Below are 5652 nucleotides of genomic sequence, written 5' to 3'. Positions count from 1 at the left end.
CAAATGATACAATAAATGCTGGTTGTAGCACTTTATTAGAATCAAAACAATAACATTCACAATGTCAATGTAAATTATACATTTTCATCTACCACAGAACCTATGCTCATTAGTGAACAGATGAAACAACATACACAATGCAACCTCAGCACTAATTCACAGCAGTAAAATATTATGAAAGTATAGTTCGAAAATTCATCACAAGGCAAGACACATACACTTCGAAATGCCAGTATGCGAGTACAATCCAATGAGATGGCATGCACAGCAGTGGCGTAGCCAGGGGGGCCCACCGGGCCTCCCTCGCCCCCGCTCCCCCTCGAAATTTTTTTTTTGCTATGGCATACAGAGCCCAAAATGACAACTGAACACATCTGCCTGCCCGGCTCCCACTTCAAATCAAGGAGACGACCCCCCCCCCCCCCCGAAAAAAATTTCTGCCTATGCCCCTGATGCACAGAGAACTTGGTGTCTGCTTACACATGAAGGCAACTCGATAAGTAATAAAGGCTTGCAACACTTAGGCATGGTGGTGTACCATTTTTCTTGTATATTGCATTAGTTTGCCCTCAGGCATGAAAACATGTTACGCATGATTGTGCAATTCAATGTTTTGTATAAAGACCTGTGGTGTCGACCATAGACCCATCTGCCAAGGTTTGTAAACACAGTTGCCTTTATTCACATATTTTTAAGAAATAATGTAAATTTATAAAGTTAAGCTTGGGAACATGGCATTATTTAGCAACCCTATTCACCCGTATTATTATGCATAAATAGTAGACCAATGGTTACAATATTTACATGCCAGCTAGTGCCATGAAATGCGACTGGAAAATTGGTTCCTCGTCACCTTCAACAGCTCAATTTATGGCTCATGCAGAAGTGCCACATTGAAAATGAATCTGCGAATACCGTGACAGGAAAGTTACCTCGGAGTTAGGCAATAACATGCTTTGAATTAAAAATTGCCCATCAATACTGGTGGTGGCTTGGCACATTAGAGCCAAGGACTGGACATGCCATGAGGTTGAATAAAAATTGAACAGGGAATAAATAACGGCTGTAAAACAGTCAAGAACCATGCTTAGTAAATTAAATGAGTTTACATTCAGCATCTTTTCAAGCCATGTAAAATTTTCAATTGCACACTGTTATTGGAAAGTTTGGACTCAGCACCGTGCATAACACAGTGCAGCAGTCCAAGTGCTGACAAACATAAATACTGAGAGATGTACAAGATCATCAGTATAGTATACTGTAAGGCACAGGAGTGTTCACAGAAGAGACCGTCTTGTAGACAAACAGGTGGGCCAGAACTGTTGCTGCTTTGCCAAAAGTGTTCAGTCTTCCTGAAAAAGATATCAAGCAAAGAAGTCCATTAAGCTTTCTGCATCCATACAAAATACCCACTTGTCTTCTCTTACTGCAGACTTTTCCGAAAAAACAGAAAAATACAAAATTAAGAAGCTGCCAAGTATTTTCTTGTGAGATATGCAATGAGTGTGCAGCACACTTTCATTCTTGTAATATCTAGAAAGACGCAGCATTATAATACAGAAAGACGAGGCTGAACTGCTTATCCATGTTTTGCTGCCATGTTTTTATACACCTAGCAAAAGAACAAGGTACAATAGCTAGTGTGCAGTGTTGCTTGTTGTTTTGTGGAGGCAACTCCTATTACAAAAATAATTCATTTATCCTCAAAACTTAGTGCAAGTTCTCCCAAATAAATTATTTAAAATCCTAGGCTAGACGGGACAAAATATAGATATATAGTACTCATGAGGCATGCCACAGTGGACAGCCTCAATTTTTTAATTTACATTTAAATATAAAACTCTGTTTATGCCAAAGCAACATCTAGATGTTGTCTTTCTCACAGCACTTCGGACTAAACCAGCTGTGCACATAGCACCTGCCTGTAAGCACTGCACCATCCTGCTTCTGCCAACTATGAAATGCGTGCATACTGAAAATTTTATATGCTGCTTACTGCTTGCTGTTACCTTAAATCTCCCCTAGCCAACACAAACTAGACAAGCAATTAATATAACTATCAAGTGGAAATGAATGTAAAAATTTTCCTAACAGTGATAACTTAAATCACAAGGCGCATGCAGCCCATCCTATGTTAGTCCTGTTGTGACTCACAACAGGACTGACATTTGTGTCGCAAATTGTGAACGGTTTTGCAACTACCAAACACAAAAGTAAAGTTAAACACCATAATAACAATGCGCTAGTGAGCTTCAATGTATATCGATGTATATGCCACTTCATTGTTAAGGTGATGCATCACAATACTGACCGTTTGAAGCAAAACGGGAATGTGAACTAGTTGGCGGGTAATAGGCGAGGTTCAAGTTTAGGCAATAAAGCTTTCAGTTGTGAGTAAGCGCTCTTGATGTGCACTTTCTTGTCCTTGTCTTCTTAGCACTGCCGTTATATAAGTACTGACAATTTCGCCAGGAAAACTATGAATCCCTCACAATACAGTCAATATCATGCTACAGGTGTCTATTATGGAGGCACTCCACTGTAAATTCAATATAGTGTTATAGGCGTGACAGAGTGCAGGTGCAGATTCTGCATACTGTATCGGATGACTGAGATAAGAGCTACCATGACATTGGACTCAAAATAGTGATACTCTCTATGTTTCCAATGTATCAATGACTTGCTTCATTAAACACAGGTATGCACTGCACAATTCAGAAATGATTTCTATTTGATCACTCTCTCCTGACGAGATTACTGCTACCAACCAAGGTTCTGTGAAGCATCCAGATGAGCTTCAAGAGTTCTTATTAAGCTGCTGGTGTCCACAGCTGCATAGCATTGCATGTGCCATCTTGAGCACCATCTGCAAAGAAAAAAAAATGTACAGATTTTTTGCAGTGACTCACTATTTCATGCTGCACTAAACAGCTGTAAAGCACACCAATACCTAATTCAGATAACCGGCATAAATTCAGTTAGACGTCCATGCATGTAAAGATCTTTTAACTCTAAATTTATTATCCTAATGCACTCGAACACCAAGAACTAATTCAGTAGATAATACAAAACTGGCAGTGTAGATAAAGCGTTTTTTTTTAATCTCAGGGAAAACAGATTCCAGAGCTTTTTCATGTTGCTCCCGTTTGATGTTAGCATTGAAAGTGCTGCTGTGCTTCTTACGCAAAAGTGAGCTTAGAGACAGACTTTACGAGGCATCATACTCTTTTTTCCTGCTTTGTTCTTTTTCTGTAAAGCTTCTTTTGTATTATCCTATATTCCTCGTACCCTCTTCCTTTGCACAGCATGGCCAGCCAGTTTGAGAAGTGGCTAACCTGCCTGTCTACCCATCTATTTCTTTCTTTCCTTCCTTATTTAAGTCTTGCAGCATTTACAAATATACACATCAAGTTCAGTAGTGTAGTGTTGCCAACTGCACAAACATTCATAACCTACAGCCAGCCTACAGCCAACCACAAATTTCACTGCCTGTGCGAGACTAGAAAGCAAATACTTGTGGTTTCAAGTTCACTCCACACCTACCATTTCGTCAAAAACACAGCATTTGAGTTTCTGATAAATTAAGTTGTTTGCCGTGTATCATGCTAATGAAAGAGCTCAAAACAAAGCATGATACAGCAAGGAGTAGGTGCACAACAGCACATCCTTTGCGAATTTGCGATAGAGTGACCTGCGTGCCATTGTCTACTGCTTCTGGTGCTGCACTAAACACAATATTCACATTCATCAAGAAGCATGAAGGTAGGTGGATAGAGTGACCTGCGTGCCATTGTCTACTGCTTCTGGTGCTGCACTAAACACAATATTCACATTCATCAAGAAGCATGAAGGTAGGAAGCTTACATATGACTTAAAGAAGTAAACCATAAGAAATGATGAAAGGTGTTCTGTTCTTGCTGAACATTAGTTTTTTTAACCGTGATAATGTTTAATGGCTGCTTAGCCTTGCTTCAAAGCTTCATAATAGTCTTATGAGAGTCACATTTTTTTAATTATTGTCCCTCTGCCATCAGTATTGCATTGAGCTGACTTGCACTGATGTGACTGAATAAGCCTGGCACAGCTCGCACATCTTCAACTCGATGAGAATATCCACATGAAATTCAGGAAAGTTCAAGATGTCACTAATTATGTCACAAAATTGTCACGAATTAAGTGACAATATCGTAAAATGCACGTGCTTCACCATAAACGCTGTCACTTAGCAGACAATTTTCACTTAATATATGGCCATAATTCATATCTCTGCAGCATAATTTATTCGTTCTAGTCCAACCTAATGACGTTATTACCCTATATATGGTATGCTGTTTCTTTTTTTGTCTTAGAGACGAACAAAGTGCGCAATGCAAAATTGTTATCGAAAAGTATTCCCACTTACTAATATTAGGGAGATTTGGAATAGCGTACGCCAGAGCCGAATATACGGCTCTGGCGTACGCCAGGCCCGTAGCCACAGGGGAAGGGGGGGAGCGAAATTCTGATGGAGGGGGGTGTTTTACCGAAAATGAATTATGAAAATAGGCGTTTTTCTAAAAAAGTGAAGGGCGCAACGAAGGGCTCCGGAAGTTTCGCCCATATGTTTTCTTTAACGTGCACTGACATCGCAGAGTACACAGGCGTTTAGCGTTTCGCCTCCACCGAAATGCTACCGCCGCGGCCGAGATCGAATTTCGGGTCGGCAGCCGAGCACCGCAACCATCGTACAACCGAGGCTGACAACTACAATAACTGAATCAACTGAAAACAAAAGTTAGCCTTAATGCACACATGACGGAGTGATAACCGCGACCTCTCGCTTGTTTATATTTTCTGAAAGCACGCTGCCGCATTCACGCTTTATGGCAAGCAAAGAAATTGTGTAGCACAAATTGTCTTCATTGAGGCGTACCCGCTCTTCGATAGACTGGCCGTGCGAAGCGTGTGCCTTCACAAAAGCTTTTTAAACGCGCATCAGGCATCACACGTATGTGCGCGCAATGCTTTTCCATTCTGCTTTTTATTGTACTTTCCACGCGACACACTGTGCAGCACTACACACTTGAGCGACGCGAAACTGAGAACACAGAAGCACCACTTACCGTTCGCATTTCCGACTGTGCCTAACCAGGTGCTTGCCGAACACGAATACACGAAGGCGCAAGCACGCTTGAGTCCTTCAGACCACCACCATGAAACCAACACGAACACGCTCACAGTACGCGATGTTGCACTGCCGTCGCTAAATGCCGTTCACGTCCAGCGTTGAGATCAGAGTCGTGCACACACAGGACACGGGCACGCACAGCCGACACAGCTGAGCAATTCGGAAACTTCGATGACCGGGCAACGGGAGAAAATGGCGAAGGCAGCGACGGGCGACGGCGAGACTTCGACTTGAGCACGCACGCTTCTCCTCTCCTGGTGCGCCCGTGTGTGCGTGTGTGTGTCTGTTTTTTTTTTTATTTTGCCTTTCCTCGCTCGCGCCTGCGTGCCTGCGTCGTAAGGTTGCGTTATCGTGTTCCTCTAGGCGGCTCATGTAACAGCCCTCCCGTTTAGCGGCTGCTTGAAGGAAGTCGCGTTTATATATATCTTTTTTTTTTTTGGACGCGATAGCGTCAAAGAGCTCGTCTCGCAGAAATTCCGGTGTCG

General features: G+C 42.0%; 1 long non-coding RNA gene across 1 annotated transcript; it reads right to left on the bottom strand.

Moving 5' to 3' along the window:
• Nucleotides 1-306: 306 nt before the first annotated feature.
• LOC125757600 (uncharacterized) lies at nucleotides 307-5357 on the bottom strand. Its single transcript, XR_007415336.1, has 3 exons — nucleotides 5103-5357; nucleotides 2769-2866; nucleotides 307-1352 (listed from the first exon to the last, which is right to left on the bottom strand). It is a non-coding gene; the product is annotated as an uncharacterized LOC125757600 (long non-coding RNA).
• Between the last annotated feature and the right edge of the window lie 295 nt (nucleotides 5358-5652).

The sequence above is a fragment of the Rhipicephalus sanguineus genome, chromosome 3 (genome assembly GCF_013339695.2).
Source record: "Rhipicephalus sanguineus isolate Rsan-2018 chromosome 3, BIME_Rsan_1.4, whole genome shotgun sequence".
NCBI classification, from domain to species: Eukaryota; Metazoa; Arthropoda; class Arachnida; order Ixodida; family Ixodidae; genus Rhipicephalus; species Rhipicephalus sanguineus.
This window is presented reverse-complemented; position numbering and strand designations above follow the sequence as displayed.